Genomic DNA, 18376 nt, shown 5'->3' with positions numbered 1-18376 from the left:
TAATTCCTTTGTCTCCCTCTACAATTTATTTTTACCTTCTCTGCCCCCGCCCCCGTGCTTCCCTCAAACACTGAATTTGTGAGCCCTTGATGCCTCAGACCGTGTCGAATCCTACATTTTTCTTGTCTCCCCAATTCTATACAGTGCCTCCTCCTTAATTATGTGATCTACCCATCTAATCTTCAACATTCTTCTGCAGCACCACATTTCTAAAATCGTCTACTCTCTTTTTGTCTAAACTGTTTATCCTCCATGTTCCATCACCATACATGGCTACTCATAGCACAGTCAATGTCTCTTTGGCACTAGGATGTACTGTGCGGCTGGTCTCGGCGGAGGTTAGAGTCCTCCCTCGGGCATGGGTGTGTGTGTTTGTCCTTAGGATAATATAGGTTAAGTAGTGTGTAAGCTTAGGGACTGATGACCTTAGCAGTTGAGTCCCATAGGATTTCACACACATTTGAACAACACTAGAATGTACAGGTGAAGGGTTCTGGGCAATGAAGCGTCTACGCAAAGCGTTAGCGGCTGTGGAAGGTGCAGGATATACAGTGAGTTGTTTTCGTTCTTCAACTGAAAAAATTGTAATTGAATGATTAATGTTAGACAAAATTTGATTAGTAAAGATGCATAATGCTGCGAAATGTTACACCTTCTGTCGCCCCAGCTGTTGCAGACAATATTACTGCAAGGGGTTTGTCCAGATCGTCTTCGTCTTCTGTATATAATTGCCGTCGATGTTGGAGCGCGACCCTTCACATTGCTGGCACAGTTTCGTGCAGAACAGTCCTGCTCGCCTACACCCGCATCGCCCTTGGCAAACAGTCCTGTATTTGCAAGAAGCCTCTCGGGAGCCGAGATTTTCAGTGTGGTAATGGGAGTAATGGGAGCATTCTGTAGAAAATTTCGTCTGCTTTAATGTTGTGTCGAGTGGTCATCTTCTAGAAACGCATAGTTTTCGAAATGTTGCTGTTGTTGTTTTTGTTATTGTTGTGGTCTTCAGTCCAAAGACTTGTTTGTAACAGCTCTCCATGCTGCTCTACCCTGTGCAATCCTTTTCATCTCTGAGTAACTACTGTAATCTACATCATTCTGAATCTGCTCAGTGTATTCATCTCTTGGTCTCCCTCTACGATTTTTACCCTTCACGCTTCCCTCCAATACTGAACGTGATCCCTTGATGCCTCAGAACATGTCCTACTAACCGATCCATTCTTCTAGTCAAGTTGTGCCACAGGTTCCTCTTCTCCTAAATTCTGTTCGGTATCTCCCCATTAGTTACGTGATCTACCCATCTAATCTTCAGCATTCTTCTGTAGCACCACATTTCAAAAGCTTCTATTCCCTTCTCGTCTGTACTGTTTATCGCTCATGTTTTACTTCTGTACACGGCTACACTAGATACAAATACTTTCAGAAAAGACTTCCTAACAGTAAAATCTATATTCCATGTTAACTACCTTCTCTTCTTCAGAAACGCTTTCCTTCCCATTGCCAGTCTACATTTTATATCCTCTCTACTTCGACCATCTTCCGTTATATTGCTTCCCAAATAGCAAAACTCATTTACTAGATTAAGTGTCTCATTTCCTAATCTAATTCCCTCAGCGCCACCTGATTTAATTCGACTAAATTCCATTATCCTCATTTTTCTTTTGTTGATATTCATCTTGTATCCTCCTTTCAAAATTCCTACTCCAAATTTTTCTTTTGTTTCCTTTACTGTTTGCTCAATATACATACAGATTGAATAACATCGGGGATAGGCTACAATCCTGTCTCACTCGCTTTTCAACCACTGCTTCCATTTCGTGCCCCTCGACTCTTATGACTGCCTTCCGGTTTCTGTACAAATTGTAAAGAGGCTTTCGCTCCCTGTATTTTACCTCTGCCAGCTTTATTATCTGAAAGAGAGTTTTCCAGTCAACATTGTCAAAAGCTTTCTCTATGTCTACAAATGCTGCAAACTTAGATTTGCCTTCCCTTTACCTATCTTCTTAGGGAAATCGTAGGGTCAGTATCGCCTCGTGTGTTCCTACATTTCTCCGGAACCCAAACTGATCTTCCCCGAGTTCAGCTTCTACCACTTTTTCTTCTGTAAAGAATTCATGTTATTATTTTGCAACCATGACGCATTGAACTGATAGTTCGGTAATTTTCACACCTGTCATCAACTGCTTTATTTGGAATTATTACATTCTTCTTTAAGTATAAGGGAATTTCGCTTGCCTCGTAGGTCTTGAACACCAGATGGAAGAACTTTGTGATGGCTGGCTACCAAGGCCAACAGTAGTTCTGACGGAATATCGTCTACTCACGGGACCTGTTTCGACTTAGATCTTTCAGTGCTCTGTCAAATTCATCACATTGTATCGCTTCTCTAATCTCATCTTTGTATACGACCACTTCACTTTCTATAATATTGTCGTCAAGTTCATCTCCCTTGTATACAGTCCGTATACACTCCTTCCACCTTTCAGCTTTCCCTTTCTATGCTTAGTACTGGTTTTCCCTCTGAGCTCTTGATATTCGTACTGCTGCTTGTCTTTTCCCCAAAAGTCCTCTTCAATTTTCATATAGGTGGCATGGAAACAGATGAAAATCGGATTGGGCAACACGGACCTGTTATGGAGGATAACGCCCGACAGTGAAACCATGGCGTCTGATTGTTGCAGACTTTGCAAGTGCTCATGTGTGGTCTGACATTTCCAAGCTGAAGCAGAGGGTGCTTCATGATTTGACAAACTCTTATGTGCTTAGAAACTCGATTACAGCACGCTGTTTGTCACGGACCGACATAGTTACATCACACACCATCATGTTACACACTCACAATTCGGATTCCTCTAGCGGCAGAGGGTCAGCGAATCGCGAAAGTCGTTTGAGTGATACGTATGAAATGTGACAGCTTAACCAATACTGAGAACGCAATAAAAAAATCGTACGCACCCGTACATTACCAACTTAATGGAGGAGAAAAGAATAGGAGCCATTATTTTCTGACTGGTCCTCGTATTATGTCTGGCGAGAAGAACCACTTTGCATACGATTCGATGTCAGTTTTGCAGTCTCTGAGGCATAAGAAGTAGAATTCCAACACAAGCAGCAGCATCTTAGCAATCGTTTGGCAGTGCAGCTAGTCTGACATTCAATGTTAGACGATAGAATTGTTGTGGGTTGAATCTCTCTGCGGCATCATTCATAGTAAAGCAGTCGATATTCTTGCTAAAGAAGCCACAAAATCCTGAACTTTAATCTGCGTCACATATTTTTCTTTTCAGCTGTGTCCTCCGGACACGTAGAAACCCTTTAAACAGTAGCAGGAGGATTGGATCTCAATTAATCACGCGAAGATATTAATCCTGTGTTTAGCATGGTAGTCCACACAGACCATGGTTCTACTATGTTAGTCTTCCTAGATGACTGTTATCTGTCGCCTGAGCTTCAACCATGGAAGTTTTCCAATGCACCTTCATCACACTGGAGTAAATCTAATTCCGTTCTGTGACTGTACTAACACTTCAAAATGTGAAATCAGTCTCATTCTCTTTGCATGCGCGAAACTGGAGCGGAATAGACAATCGTTTTCGCAACAATTACCTCGTCTGAAAGTAGTTTCCCACGAGAGTACTTTCTCTGATTTTTAACTAGCTTCCAAGAGAGCTTTGTAGGAACAACGCGGCATTGGGGATCTATGATAACAATCACTTCATGTTAATATGTATTTTATATGTAGAATTAGGCATCAAACATTTGCATCGCCATTGCTACCTACTGCTTTTTGTTTTATTTCTTGAACTCTATCATTGTCTAATTACACTGTAAAAGTTTAAACGTCGAATACCTTTACCAAACACCTATTTTTATATTTACACAGCCAAGTCACATTAATGTGACCGCCGGCAATGTTCACGCCAACGTACAATAGCCATTCACAGACGGCAGCACTAGCCGTGGAGGGTACACAATGTGTATCGGAGGAGCTCGGAGAACAGTGAAACCGTTGTCGTAATGCAGGAACAGAGCGATTTATCTGACGTTCAAAACGGAATGGTCACTGGTTTTCAGGCTAAAGGGTGGAAGCATTTCCGAAACGGCTAGGTTTTTAAACTGTTCCCCCGTGGTTAAAGTATACCGTGTATGGCACAACGGCATACCCAGAACTGGCGCCGACCCAGCTGTGGTGCACCACAAGTCAGAGATGACGGGTGAGAAATGGCTGCAGAGATGTGTATGGGCGAAAAGACGTGCAAGAGTTGAGCAACTGACAAGTGCCACCATGTCCACCCGTAGATGCAGTTTGTTATTCCTCGGCTAAATTGTATCTACCAGCAGGACACACAGCTTGCAGTGGACGCGCATGGCTCAAAGAGCACCAGGATCGGTCTACTACACTCCTCTGGCCACCAAGCTATTCGGATTTAGACTCAATCGAGAATCTGTGGGGCTGCCTCGACAGGGCTGTTTGCGCTACGGATCCTCAACTGCGAAACCTAGCGCAGCTGCCCACGTCACTGGAGTCGACATGGCTCCACATTCTTGTCGGTACCTTCCAGATCCTTTGTCACTCTCTTCCTGCATGCCTCGGAGCAGTACGCGCTGCAAAAGGTGGTTATTCAGGCTTTACATACGTTGTTGCATTAATGTCGCTGGACACTATATATCTGTTTCACAACTTGTTAATCGTTAATATTCTTATATCGCTCCTCCACCTTTTCCTTTAAATTAACCGATCTTATTGTTCAATATTTTACATAGACTACATAACAAGTTACAGTAGGCCTAAAAAGAGCTCATATTATGTCATCAATTTATATTTTATACTGTATGACCGCACGCTACCTTTTAGCTAGTTAAATGGCTGTTCGACGACGACGACCAAATAAAAAGACTATAAAATAAACTTTCGACGGTAGTCGCCAACTTCGTCAAACCACTTCCCGTTTAACAACTGCTGGAGGACATCCACTGTGGACGAAGTTGTGACTACCTGGCAGTATCTACAGTACCAGCTACAAGCAGGATACAGCTATTCGAGATGAAGTATGACGGTTCCTATAATAGTAGCAGCAATAGTAGTAATAGTAGTAGCAGTAGCAGTAGTACGTGCACTATCAGTATTTCTTTCGAGTGGCTACAATAAAACTGGCCCGAAAGATATTCCATGCACCTTACGACAACCAGCCCAACTAGCATTGTCTGTCCTAGGTCTGAATCATGTAAGTTGAGTTGCCTGCCTTAAGCTGAAAGAATTTTTTCCCAGGCCAGTCTTATTTTGCCCAAGCCTTTATTTGTTTATTTCAAATGGTTCAAATGGCTCTGAGCACTATGGGACTTAACATCATTGGTCATCAGTCCCCTAGAACTTAGAACTACTTAAACCTAACTAACCTAAGGACATCACACACATCCATGCCCGAGGCAGGATTCGAACCTGCGACCGTAGCGGCCGCGCGGCTCCGGACTGAGCGCCTAGAACCGCGAGACCACCGCGGCCGGCTTGTTTATTTCGAACGAATAGGTATGCACCTGTTGGGCATGATGCCTGCAGCTCTTCCTGAATCTGCAAGTAGATCTGTTCTCCTAACGCAAAGGTAAAGTGCGTAGAGGAGAGTACATGACATACTACTATCATTTTCCCTTCCTGCTCCAATCACGGATGGTACGGGGCCTGAAAGGCAGTTCGTACAGCACCGTATGAGATCTTCATCTACACTGTAGCGTAGGATCTGGGTGGAGTGATATTTGGGCTGTGGGTTGTACAAGTGTAGACTCAAGTTTAAAAAACATTTTACTGAACATACAATACTCTTCTTCAGAATAGACAATATGTAATGTAACTGAACTTCATAGAATTACTTTACTACAGTATAACAAAATTTAAATCAGACTGCGTCCCATTAAGCAAAATTGCGCCAACAACACCAGTTGACAATATATGGCCCTTGACCACAGACACTAAAATGGCAAATTAAAATATCTTCCACGAATAACCACTTAAACAAGCAAAATGTCAGAGACAACACTCTGAATTAGCACTCAACTACGAATATAGATCTGCGAGCACTCCCACCTATCATCAACTACTGACGAAAACAACGCTACTGCCGGCCGCGGTGGCCGTGCGGTTCTAAGCGCTCCAGTCCGGAGCCGCGCTGCTGCTACGGTCGCAGGTTCGAATCCTGCCTCGGGCATGGATGTGTGTGATGTCCTTAGGTTAGGTAGATTTACGTAGTTCTAAGTTCTAGGGGACTGATGACCACAGCAGTTCAGTCCCATAGTGCTCAGAGCCATTTGAACCATTTTGAACAACGCTACTACCAGCCCACTGAATTTCTATCTACACAAACTTCACCATTACAGTTTTCAGTACAATGGCACATAAAAAACAATCACCCTCATAGCGTAACAATAACAGTATACTTTTGTGTACAATGGCACATACGCAATGAATCATGCTCACAGCTTAATAATGATTAAATAGTTTTCCATATGGCATATACAAAATCTACCACGCTTACAACGTAAAACTGAACGAGCGTGTCATCCAGACCGTCTAAGGCCCAAGCGATGTCGACCGATCGCCGTATCACCCTCTGCTTTGCAGCGTCATGCGGATGCGGTATGGAGCGGCGTGTAGTCAGCACACCGCCCTCCCGGCCTTCTTGCCGACTTTCCAAACCGTGGAACCGCTACTTCTCATAGCTCCTTAATCGGTATCGCGAGAGTGAGTACACCCCGTAGCAGTTCACTCACCATGGAAAGCTAATTGGCAGTACTGGGAATCGGGCTCGAGTTACATGGCAGGCATCTATGCTGTCCACTTAGTGTAAAATTAACAAAGCCAGTATGTCTCGCACTTAGAGAAAACGCTGCACGCCAAGCGTGCCTACAGAATAACAGCACCACGTCGCACTGTACAAACGGGTCTTCTGTTTGGAAAATAACTGGTAATTTGTCACACTGAAAGCACAGCTTGTAGTCCTCACTATACACTGTGCTGCATCACTCAGTGAACCAAATGCCGCTGTCGGTCACCGAAGCACCCTGCTAATGCTGCTCGTGTAGTGCGGAAGCCCATGTCTGCTTCTCCTCTGGAATCGCCGTCCTCCCGCCCGGGAATAGACACCGACTGCTCCTGAAGCGTCCTTTATGTCCACACAACGATCACGCCCCACGCTGTCTATCAGTGAAGTGGTGAACTCGTCTCTTGGGCCCACCACCTTTGGAGTAGGCTTCCCGTTCTTAGAGTGAGTGCTACCTCCCTTCACCATCGCTGTCCTGCAGTTGCGGATACTGCGCCATCTTCGGCCTGCTAAACTGACAAGTGGAAGCCCCGACGTTCTGATCACGGATTTAATTCACATTTTCTACACCTTTAATAGTCCTTTAGGGCAGCATAACGAGCAAGTAGTAAGGTGTACTACACTCATGCTCATAAATTAAGGATAACTGCAGAATGTGGTGCCACACAGCCTGGCAGTACACAAAACTGGCGCTAATAGCATAGGCACATAGGGAACACACACGATACATGTCTGTAAGTCCACGGTATTGGTGATAAGTTGAGAAAACCGTCCCGAAACACATGTGCTACAAAACGCCAATTTTTCCTGCGCATGTACCCCGACATCAATATGGGATATGATCACGTACACAGGCCGCACAACGAGTTGGCATACTCTGGATCAGCTGCTGGGATATAGCCTCCCATTCTTTCACCAGTGCCTGTCGGGGCTCCTGAAGTGTCGTAGGGGTTTGAAGACGTGCAGCGATATGTCGACCGAGAGCATCTCAGACGTGCTCGATGGGGTTTAGGTCTGGAGAACAGGCAGGTCACTCCATTCGCCTGATATCTTCTATTTCAAGGTACTGTTCCACGACGATGGCAGCTCGGTGGGGCCGTGCGTTATCATCTATCAGGAGGAAGGTGGGACCCAATGCACCCCTGAAAAGGCGGACATACTGGTGCAAAATGACGTCCCGATACACCTGACCTGTTACAGATCCTCGCTCAAAGACATGCAGGTGTACGTGCACCAATCATAATCTCACCCTCACCATCAAACCACGACCTCCATACAGATCCCTCTCAAGGACATTAAGGGGTGGCTATATGGTTCCTAGTTCACGCCAGATCAAAACGGGTGAGCATCACTGTTCAGACTATACCTGGACATGTCCGTGAACATAACTTGGGACCACTGTTCCAACGACCGTGTATTGTGTTCTTGACACCAGGCTTTACGGGCTCTCCTGTGATCCTGCGGCCAGGGGTCAGTGGAATGCACCTTGCAGGTCTCCAGGCGAATAAACCATGTCTGTTCCAGTGTCTGTGGTAAGGTCCCGAGCAAGGCTACCTGCAGTACTCCGTGGACGTCTGCGAGCACTGATGGTGATATATCGGTCTTCTTGTGCTGTTGTACACTGTGGACGTCCCGTACTGCAGCGTCTGGACACGTTTCCTGTCTGCTGGAATCGTTGCCATAATCTTGAGATCACACTTTGTGGCGCACGGAGGGCCCGTGCTACGACCTGCTGTGTGTGACCAGCCTCCAGTCGCCCTAGTGTTGTATCACTCACAAAGTCATCAATATGTGTTCTTTGAGTCATTTTCAACACACAGTCACCATTAGCACGTCTGAAAACGCGTGCACACTTACTCGCTGCACCGTACTCTGACATACACCAACACACCTCTGCGTATGTGAACTGCTGCCAGCGCCACCGTGCGACGATCGCAGGCCAAATGCATCGCATGGTCATACCCCGAGGTGATTTAAACCCGTAAACCGCCCACCAGAGCGTTGTTTCACTATGTATCAGCATTAGTTTATGAGCATGAGTGTATTTAGGTCAATGATGTACCAGAGCACTGCGACCCTGAGCCCGAGCTGGCGGCAGTCATGTAGTTAGGTTTCAAGCTCCGTAATCGGTGGATCGCTGGATGGAGCCTCACTCACGTTCTTCTTTTTAAATTTATATATTTTTAATATGTCTTATTATTTCGCGCATACTATATTGTATGGGAATATAATGACAAGACAGGCGTATTTGCGTGAAATTTTATTGAATTTCCAAAGTTATTTTGATGTTTGCTAATTTTTATTATTACAACAAATACTGAGAGATTGTTAGTTGGTAGCTTGATTTAGGGAGGAGAGGACTAAACAGCGAGGTCCTCGGTCCCATCTGATTAGGGAAGGATGAGAAAGGAAGTCGGCCGTGCCCTGTCAAAGGAGTTATCTCGGCATTTGCCGGAAACGATTCAGGGAAATCACGGAAAACGTAAGCCAGAATGGCCGGACGCGGATCTGAACCACCGGCCTCCCGAATGCGAGTCCAGTCTGCTAACCACTACGCCACCTCGCTCGGTATACGACTCTTACGAGGGTAAGTCAATTATTATCCGCAATTTAGCTACATTTTTGTTTATTATGGTAGTACTGTCGTTTTACGTTTTACATTGATGACGCATGCTTTGTTTATTTGTTGTTATCTCTTTGCAATTTTCAAGCTGCTAGTTAAGTTTCGTTATAGCTGCCGTGTGTTAATCATAGCTGCTCCGCTGTCTATTTGCACCAAAGAAGAGTAACGCTCATCGAAGACTTTCGGTACAGTACGGGAACAGTATTTTGCCACAACGGAGTGTCTACGAACGGATTGAAAAATTCCGAAATGGTCGCACTAGTGTTACGCACGATGAAGGAGCCGGACGACCTTTTACCGCCACAAATGAAGAAACCATTGAGCGTTCACGTGAAATGATTCTCTTAGACAGACGATTAACTATTGACGAAGTGGCCCATCGTGTGCAAATTAGTCACAGTTCTGCCTACGGAGTTATCCACAGCACACTTGGGTTTCATAAAGTTCGTGCAAGATGGGTCGAAAAATAACTCACACAGTTGCATAAACAAACGCGCTTGGACATGTGCAAAAAACATTTGGACCGCTATGGTAACGAAGGGGACAACTTCTTAGACAGGATCGTTACTGGTGACGAAACATGGATCCATCATTACGAGCCGGAGAGTAAACGGCAGAGCAGGGAATGGGAACAATCAAATTCGCCTGCAAGAAAAAGTTCGAGACCCAACCGTCCGGAGGAAAGCTGATGCTTACGGTTTTTTGGAACGCACAAGGTCCAATAGTGGAACAGAATGGGGAAAGGGGCACAACAATAAGCAGTGTACGTTACAGTGAGATGCTTACTGTCAGGCTAAAGCCTGCAATTCGAAGCATACGCCGAGGATTACTGTCAAAAGGTGTTGTGTTGTTGCACGACAGTGCCCGTCCGCATACTGCTGCCCACACAGCTGAAACGCTCCAGAAACTTAAATTTGAAGTACTGGATCACCCTCCATATAGTCCCGATATCGCCCCTTCTGACTATCACTTGTTTGGTCCACTCAAACACGCATTAACGGCCGTCGATTTGCCTCGGACGAAGCAGTGAAAGAAGCGGTGCATTCCTGGCTCGCAGCTCAACCGAGAAACTTCTTTTATGAGGGCATCAGGACGCTTGTACAACGATGGACCAAGTGCGTTGAAACTCAAGGAGACTAAGTCGAAAAATGATGTTCTTGTAAGTTTCCTATTTAATTACAATAAAATTTTATAACTACTTTGCGGATAATATTTTCACTTACCCTTGTATGTCTGCAGGTAAGTTAACAGCTTCATCAAGTACCTTTAGACTTGTTCATATATGATTGACGACGAACGAGAAATTACTTCTTGTCAAGATGCTATTAAAATACAGCCGGCCGAAGTGGCCGTGCGGTTAAAGGCGCTGCAGTCTGGAACCGCAAGACCGCTACGGTCGCAGGATCGAATCCTGCCTCGGGCATGGATGTTTGTGATGTCCTTAGGTTAGTTAGGTTTAACTAGTACTAAGTTCTAGGGGACTAATGACCTCAGCAGTTGAGTCCCATAGTGCTCAGAGCCATTTTATTAAAATACATCTAATTTTCGGCAGCGATATTTACGTAAATGTTGAGTTACGCATGGTTTGCATCCAAACTGTTGGAAGAAAGAGAAATTTTTCAAATTGTTAACTAGCTTTCTTTCCTTAGAAACTGAAGGTTCCTTCATGCGGGAAAATTGTGTAAATTCGATGTAGTAGGTGCGTTTTTAATTTATGTTTTCCGTGTCTGTATGAAAAATATCATCCAGAAACTTGTAACGTCGAAAGCATTTCCGAAGATTTATCGTACATTACCCTCATATTCTGGCATATAATTACTCATTGCATTCTTCAATAAAGTTTTTTACACTTTTATTTATAGATGTTTGACTTGGGATTTCCAGGCCTGTTCCTCGTCCTTGAAACCTGTGTCAGCAGATCGAAGTGCTCAAATGCAAAACAGTTCTCGGTGCCTTACCGGATTGCAGATGCAAGGAATTTTGGAAATTACGAGAGGTATACATTTTCAGGGAAACTTTATGCGTTTGGTCATTTACTTGTCGACAGTTACAAATGGTTGAAATGGCTCTGAGCAGTATGGGACTTAACATCTGAGTTCATCAGTCCCCTAGAACTTAGAACTACTTAAACCTGACTAACCTAAGGACATCACACACATCCATGCCCGAGACAGGATTCGAACCTGCGACCGTAGCGGTCGCGCGGTTCCAGACTGAAGCGCCTAGAACCGCTCGGCCACACCGGCCGGCGACAGTTGCGAATTTAATAATTGTTGCGATAATAAAAATCAGCAGACCATCAAAAAACAGTGGAAATTCAGTAAATGTTTATGCAAATACACGTGTATTTTGATCATATTACCTTTCAAAAGTAATACATATGAAATAATATGACTAGTGTTGAAAAAAAAATAAAAGAAAAAAAGAACGCGAGCGAGACTCGATCCAGGAATCTACCGATTACGGAGCTTGAACGGTAACCACATGACCGTCGCAGTTCGTTCTCAGAATCGCAACGCACCGGTACATCGTCGACGCGTAATATTTCTACCGCATATTTCTCGAAATCGCAAAAGTATATTATATTGTCCTTGTTGTGGCGTAGCAAGACAGCCACGCCACGGAAGTAGCCGGAAGGCACGCGTTTAGCTCACGCAGGCAAGAGATAGGTCTGTAACAGGATACGTAATGAATGCTATAAAGAAAAGTACGTAGCTGCTGGAATACTTAACTTTAATCCATCATTTGTATATCGCTTTTGACGATACAAGTTAGACTCTTTAGATACATGCAATATAATGCTAATGGCGCCTTGCTAGGTCGTAGCCATTGACTTAGCTGAAGGCTATGCTATCTATATTCTCGGCAAATGAGAGAGTCTCCGTCCGCGTAGTCGCTAGCAAAGTCGTCCGTACAACTGGGGCAAGTGCTAGTACGTCTCTCTAGACCTGCCGTGTGGCGGCGCTCGGTCTGCTATCACTGAAAGTGGCGACACGCGGGTCCGACATGTATTAATGGACCGCGGCCGATTTAAAGCTACCACCTAGCAAGTGTGGTGTCTGGCGGTGACACCACAGTCCTAATGTACTACTAGACGCGAACAAAATCTGAAATAAAGTCGTGATCCGAACGTCGTGGCCTCCCCTTGTGAGACGAGTCCAGCTAAATGCTCCAGTCTGGCACGGGCGCTTCGTCACAACTCGTCAGCGGCGTGTGCACGGCTACCGGTGGAGGCCCTCTTTGCTATCGCCGCATTTCCTGCTCCGCTGCCCTCACCACCAAGCTTAGCTAACGTCAGCAACGTCGGCTGCCGCCCTTGCTCTGTCACCGGCGATGCCGCAGGCTTTGCGACTGCTGCCCCGCGGCCACGGTACTCGCTTCCGCTGATAGCGGAGCAGCTGACTGCCTTCCTTCCGCCTCACGTTGTCCAGCTCGGAGCTGCGCACGACGGCCGCCGACCGCAGCCTTTCAGGTCCCCGTATACTGGCGGATCAGTCGGTCGACTCGTCCGCGGAGCGGGTCTGCCCCGACCTGTCCTCCTGTGTGTAGGCGGTGGGTTCGTGGTCAGATCCCAGGTCGGAGTGCGTCCATTTGACTGGCGAACCTCTATCTACCAGCTCCAGTCGCTACCTGCCAGCCCGCACCCCGTCAGTGCAGAGAGGCAGGTTCTGCCAGGGAGCCGCCGTTGCCCGCACACAGTCGGAAGAGTCGCAAGAGGGTAAGTGAGCGAGTTGGTAGACCGGTCGGACTGTGAAGGAGCGGGTGGAGCACGAAGAAAGATGTGCCTCGAATTCCAAACGCAGGGCACATCATTTGGGGTCATGGCATTTACGCAAGATATATGTTGGAATAAATAGTATAGCTCTTGACATATGTTGTTTCCTGAAATTTTGTGAGTAAGGCTTGCTTATAGGGATGGGCTATGAGCGCGCTCGAGAAACGCGCGACGCGAAGGCAATTTCTCGAGAATTTCTCGGGTACGCTCGAGAAGTTGACAGTGCTGCGCTCTCTGAGAAATTGCGCGAACCTTCAGTACACGAAGCACTGAGCCGCAGCGGTCGTACTCGTCGTACGTACGTGCTCGGAAAACTTTGAAAGCCTATGATTGATATCAACTGTACTACCGTTATTAATGTGTACTGAAGTATTAGTATATGTCTCATAAGACAAAAATCATAGAATTGTTGTTTAAAACAAAGCACAAAATTCGCATAAAACAGAAGCTTTATTCTTACAAAATAATTACCTTGTACATTCTACATGTAAGCATGCATGCTTAAACGTAAAAGAGAAGTGCTATAGCCTTTTATATACAGAAACTGCGTGCATGCATGCGTTTACTTACTGAAGGAAGAAAGGAAATAAAAGTTGTTCAGCAGAAGGTACACTCCTGGAAATGGAAAAAAGAACACATTGACACCGGTGTGTCAGACCCACCATACTTGCTCCGGACACTGCGAGAGGGCTGTACAAGCAATGATCACACGCACGGCACAGCGGACACACCAGGAACCGCGGTGTTGGCCGTCGAATGGCGCTAGCTGCGCAGCATTTGTGCACCGCCGCCGTCAGTGTCAGCCAGTTTGCCGTGGCATACGGAGCTCCATCGCAGTCTTTAACACTGGTAGCATGCCGCGACAGCGTGGACGTGAACCGTATGTGCAGTTGACGGACTTTGAGCGAGGGCGTATAGTGGGCATGCGGGAGGCCGGGTGGACGTACCGCCGAATTGCTCAACACGTGGGGCGTGAGGTCTCCACAGTACATCGATGTTGTCGCCAGTGGTCGGCGGAAGGTGCACGTGCCCGTCGACCTGGGACCGGACCGCAGCGACGCACGGATGCACGCCAAGACCGTAGGATCCTACGCAGTGCCGTAGGGGACCGCACCGCCACTTCCCAGCAAATTAGGGACACTGTTGCTCCTGGGGTATCGGCGAGGACCATTCGCAACCGTCTCCATGAAGCTGGACTACGGTCCCGCACACCGTTAGACCGTCTTCCGCTCACGCCCCAACATCGTGCAGCCCGCCTCCAGTGGTGTCGCGACAGGCGTGAATGGAGGGACGAATGGAGACGTGTCGTCTTCAGCGATGAGAGTCGCTTCTGCCTTGGTGCCAATGATGGTCGTATGCGTGTTTGGCGCCGTGCAGGTGAGCGCCACAATCAGGACTGCATACGACCGAGGCACACAGGGCCAACACCCGGCATCATGGTGTGGGGAGCGATCTCCTACACTGGCCGTACACCACTGGTGATCGTCGAGGGGACACTGAATAGTGCACGGTACATACAAACCGTCATCGAACCCATCGTTCTACCATTCCTAGACCGGCAAGGGAACTTGCTGTTCCAACAGGACAATGCACGTCCGCATGTATCCCGTGCCACCCAACGTGCTCTAGAAGGTGTAACTACCCTGGCCAGCAAGATCTCCGGATCTGTCCCCCATTGAGCATGTTTGGGACTGGATGAAGCGTCGTCTCACACGGTCTGCACGTCCAGCACGAACGCTGGTCCAACTGAGGCGCCAGGTGGAAATGGCATGGCAAGCCGTTCCACAGGACTACATCCAGCATCTCTACGATCGTCTCCATGGGAGAATAGCAGCCTGCATTGCTGCGAAAGGTGGATATACACTGTACTAGTGCCGACATTGTGCATGCTCTGTTGCCTGTGTCTATGTGCCTGTGGTTCTGTCAGTGTGATCATGTGATGTATCTGACCCCACGAATGTGTCAATAAAGTTTCCCCTTCCTGGGACAATGAATTCACGGTGTTCTTATTTCAATTTCCAGGAGTGTATTTTTACATCCCATTGCTACACTGCCGTCGATTTTTGTTTAGAAATATGATTTTATTAACCAATTGGCCCTTTAGTCTGCTTCTTTGTTTGTTTATAAGTAGTCTTGTTTTCGAAAATATTCTTTCACTGGGAACAGACGCTGCAGGTATTGCAAGATATTTTTTTGCCACGACAGCTAGACCTGGGTAACTGTTTTCAGTTTTTTTTCCAGTAGTGTAAAGGATTATCTGTGCGTTGTAGGTACGGTTCTTCTCAATATCGTTGTACCTCCTGATCTATGCTATCACAACCGCTTTTCATTAGATTTTTATTGGAAACCTCTTCACCTAAAGAAGCCCATAAGGAACTACTGGTGTTTTGTACGAAATGGTACTCGTGGCTAGTGTCGTTAGCAGCCGAATGAGTAGATTGTACGGTATCTACCACGTTTGTGCACTCTGCAATTAGGCTTGCAACGGCATGTTTTGAATGAATGGGATTCGTAAATGGTAACGTTTTTAATCTTGGGTGTTTGTTTCTATTAATCCTAGCCGGGCTGTTAGTGAGTTGTGCAAATGTTGTTGTAGCTGTTGCGCTGTCGTGGTAGCCCACTTCCAATTGCATACGTTATGATTAGCTGTCTGATTATTGGAATAGCTTTCGAAAGAGAGGTATAGTTTTCAGTTAATATTTCACTTGTTACCACTTCAAATGGCTGTAGTACACAAAAACATTCGCTCAAAATTCGCCACTCGTCAGCTGTGAGGTTCTCTACACCTGAATACAAAGTTGATAAACAGGCTGCAATGCATTCCTTTTGCTCCACTAGACGCTGTAGCATATAAAACGTACTGTTCCATCGGGTTTCGGTTTCCTGAATCAATTTATGAACAGGTTTATTCATTAGATCCTGGATCTCATGGAGTTTTTCATTAGCATTGCAACTTGTTTTAAAATAGCTAACAATTTTTCTGGCCTTATCCCGCATTATGCAGAGCTCACTGTTGCTGTTCAAAGAACTTTTCACAACTAAATTGATGACGTGTGCTAAACAAGGCACATGTTGCATATCTGTGTTGCCACTGTGAATAAGTTGTACGGCCTGCGTCATGTTACTGCCGTTGTCGGTTGTGATGCTTACAACTTTGTTTTCAATGTTCCATTTTGAAATCACGTTATCTAACGCCTCACTAATATTTAGCGCTGTATGCTTTTCCGGGAAACGGAATGTCTTGAGAGCTAAAGCTTTCAGGCACCAACTAGTGCTAATGAAATGACCCGTTACAGCAATATATGCCTCACTATTGAGTGAGGTCCAAATATCGGTCGTTAAAGAAACACAAGTAGAGTCTTCCACGGCCAAGTTTACGGCCTCTTTCTGTTTATGGTAATCGTCCTCAATCATGAGGCGCAACTTTTTTCGATTTGGTATCGAGTATTGTGGGTCCAACAGTGAAAAAAAACGTCGAAAACCAGTGTCCTCGACGATTGAAAGCGGTTGAAAATCGTCTATTATCAAGGCCACTAGTGCTTCATCTAGCTGTTGTTGTCGTTTACTTCCCTCTATGAAGAGAAACGTAAGATTTAGATCAGTGCTCCTGCGAGGGGATACGTTATGCTCGACAACTACTCCAATAAAATTACATATCGTATCGTGCAAAAGCTAGGATAGTATAGGTTTGATTTTGGGGTATGTTGTAGATTATCGGAGTACGATTAAAAAATCAATGTTTTATAAGGGTCGCGGACCGCTTCGGACACTATCCGAACTTTTTGCACGGAATTCACCTTTTGTACCATAAGTACCTGGATATTTTGTCTGCCTCGCACTATTGGAAGAATGGGCCTCTGCATCCACGGACGTCGCTGTTTTATTGCTCGATAAATTGTGCAGTTTAAGATGTCTAATCATGGCCGTTGTATTTTTTGATACATTACGGAGATCTTTACGACAAATGTTGCAAGTAACGTTATCTCCATCCTCCGTAAAGTATTGCCAGCACCATGACGTTCGTTTTCGAGTGTCCATATGGATTTGAATAACTTGACTCGAATGAAACCTGAGACATACTAGTTACGAACACTGCGAGCGTGTTTGTCTAGCGGCGGCATTCAATTCACAAAACGACAGCGGCACACGCCGCCGAGCAATTTCTCGTGAGCTTCTCGAGAATTGCTTGAGAACTAGACACTCGAGAAATTCTCGGTGCGCTCGAGTCGCCGCGCTTCGCCATCCCATCACTGCTTGCTTAGGCAAAGTGAGTGGAAAACATTAAATGTCCATGTGTAATCTGCACCCAGAACACTCGGTCGAATGTCAATTTAACCTCGTACATGTGCACACCTTAAGTGGGAATACAAATGATTGAAGTTTCAATTCTCACTCGCAGATACAATGTCCAAAGGAGTGCATTAGTGTTGTTTGTCGTTAATGTTGATATCTGGCCTGGTAGGAAGGATAAGGGTCGATGTCAGATGTTGAGTGATCACTGTGTCGTCGAGTTCAGCACCTGACAGAGTTTTAAAAGAGCCTCATTGTAGGTCTCTAGTCGAATCGTGCAATATTCAGACTTGTGGAACGTTTGGGTGTGACAGTCGCGCTATGCTGGACTGCATGAGAACATGAAAATAGGCATACTAATCATAAAGGTTACAGTCGACCATGTATGACCACCATAAGACCACCTATGACCATCGAGCACATCATAATCCTTTCACACCTCTGTGATAGCCATCCACGAACAAGTCATGGACTCCTTGAAACATTTGTGTCACCCTGCAGCACTGGTAGGAGATTAGCAATAGCCGGACTGGGGAAACACAGTCCCATACAACAGACTGCTGTTAACACCACAACGGAAATGACTTGCGTTTGAAGGGGTGCTTTCACTGGAAAGCATGGACTGCTTCACACTGTATGCAGTGATGAATCACAGTGCTATCTCCAATAACTATCTTGGCAGGTATGGAGAAGAGACCTTATTTTTCCAGTGTTTTGGAGAGGCATAACGGTGTTACTCCTGGCGTCATCGTGTTGGGAGCCATCGGGCAGGACTTCAAGTCACGACTAGTAGTGATGAGGGAACTCTGACAGCACAGTGGTGAGACACAGACATCCTGCATCCTCGTAGGTTACCTCTCAAGAGATATTATTGTGGTGCCA

The sequence above is a fragment of the Schistocerca serialis genome, chromosome 2 (assembly GCF_023864345.2).
Source record: "Schistocerca serialis cubense isolate TAMUIC-IGC-003099 chromosome 2, iqSchSeri2.2, whole genome shotgun sequence".
Lineage (NCBI taxonomy): Eukaryota > Metazoa > Arthropoda > Insecta > Orthoptera > Acrididae > Schistocerca > Schistocerca serialis.
The sequence above is the reverse complement of the archived record's forward strand: the minus strand, read 5'-3'. Positions refer to the sequence as shown.